The sequence below is a fragment of the Arachis ipaensis genome, chromosome B05, assembly GCF_000816755.2.
Source record: "Arachis ipaensis cultivar K30076 chromosome B05, Araip1.1, whole genome shotgun sequence".
NCBI classification, from domain to species: Eukaryota; Viridiplantae; Streptophyta; class Magnoliopsida; order Fabales; family Fabaceae; genus Arachis; species Arachis ipaensis.
In genome coordinates, this window is record NC_029789.2 from 35,825,597 (window position 1) to 35,827,866 (window position 2,270).

Genomic DNA, 2,270 nt, shown 5'->3' on the forward strand with positions numbered 1-2,270 from the left:
GATATTTTTTTATTTTATGATTTATGAGGTAGTTACAATATTGGTTTTGATATTTAAATTTTTTTATTTAAGAAATAGGAGAAAAAGATGTTTGTTGACTCTTAATAGAAAAATAATTAAGATGGAGTGTGTTAAATCGCATAATAAGAAGGATAATAAAAATTGTATTTAGAAGTTAAAAATGAGTGTAGATGTCTTAGGAAGATTATGAGTTACTTAAAGTTTAGGATGGATTAGGTGATAAATATCATGTAAGTATGTCTGAGTAGGTGATTACATTTTTAATAATATACTAGCTCATTATAAAAAAAAATTGCACACTTCAATTTTGATTCTATAGGTTAGGAGAAACAATAAAGTCGGTATTTTAATAAAGTGTTATCCTTAATCATATGTGTCCAAAGCTTATTATTTGCAAAGGATCTTCCAGTTCTAAATGACTACATATATACCAGATGAAAATGGTTCAAGATAAGTCTAGTAAATAATTGAGGTAGTGATTTTGTATTATCTAATAATTGTGTATAGAATTAGTCTTAACACTTTAATTCTTTGGTTTAGGATTGTCTAGGAGCATTAGATAGAACATATATAGATATGGCTGTTTCTAAAAAAAAATAAATTAAAATACCGAACAAAAAAGGAGTAAAATATCTGTTGGAAAAATTGAGGTTCAATAAAAACCTGTCTAACAGCAGAAGCACCAAAAAATAATTTTTTCACAACTTGTATGATTAAATAGGCAATATCAAAGATACTCCAAGCAGCAAATATAATGATAGAAATTAAATAATTAAACACTAGAATTTTATCGTGGAAAAATCTCCAAAAGAGGGACAAAAAATCCACGGGACCTAGTCCAATAAAATTTTTCACTATCAAAATAATAGGTACACAATCAGTCTTCCTAGTGGCACTAGGGCATCTCAATAATCAACAAAATACATCATCAAAACTGATGAAATTAATATAAACCCTCCACAAAGTGGATATCTCAAATCAGATAAAAGAAAAGGCAATACAACTAGAAAGTTATATCCTAATGTTCATCTCTACATCAGGAATAACATACTAAAATTTTATAAGAAATGAAGCAATTTTACCGATTTAATCAAATCAAAATGACATGTCCTTTTTCTCTAATTTTTCTTCTTCTCTCCGTCGAAGCTCTCTGCTTCATTTCTTTCTTTCAAAAGAATTAGAGTTCATAATCTCGCACTCCCTCTATGGCTATAAGCCACTTTCTTTTATTTTTTTATTTTTTGTTTTTTTAAAGCTGTGTGGGCCCCCACTTGAAGTTTGAGGACCCACCAACAAATTTTCCTGTCACTAACTCAAGTGGAGATAGGCTGCTCTACTAGGCCCTCCTTCTCTTTGCAAGAATCAAACTTCACTGTAGGTAAGCTCTTAGTCATCATATCTAAACCATTATCATTAGTATGGATCTTCTCAAGTGCATATGAATTCATCTCAAGCGTTTGACGTATCCAATGATACCTCACCTCTTTGTACTTCGATCTAGAATGAAACGTCGGATTCTTACTGAGATGGATAGCACTTTGACTGTTATAAAATAACATAAACTTCTCTTGAATGATGCCTAACTCTTGTAGAAATTTCTTCATCCACAAGAGTTCTTTAGAAGCTTCAACAACAGCAATTATTCTGTCTCTGTAGTAGACAAAGCAACACAATTCTGAAGTCGAGATTGCCACGACACAGTTCTCCCTACAAAAGTCATCATATAACCAGATGTAGACTTTCTTAAATCAAGATTCCCAACCATATTCGCATCTGTGTAACCATCCAACACAGGTTGGCCACTCCCAAAACATAAACAAACTCTGGAAGTACCATTAAGGTATTTGAGAATTCACTTTACTGCTTGTCAGGATTAGAGAGAAACTGACTAACAACTCCAACAGCATGAGCAATATCTAGCCTGATGCAAACCATAGCATACATCAAACTGCCAATCGCAGATGCATATGGAATCTTCTTCATTTCTGCTTTTTCTTTCTCACTTGTAGGACATTGCCGCGAACTCAACTTGAAATGACTAGCAAGTGGAGTACTAACAGGTTTGGAATTACTCATGCTAAACCTCTCTAAAACCTTTTTAATATATTTCTGCTGTGACAACCACAGTTTAACATTCTTCCTATCACGAGTGATACTCATGCCAATGATTTTATTTGCAGGACTCAAATCCTTCATAGAAAAGGATCTGTTCAAGTCTTTTTTAAGACTTTCAATCTTCTTAGTGTCAT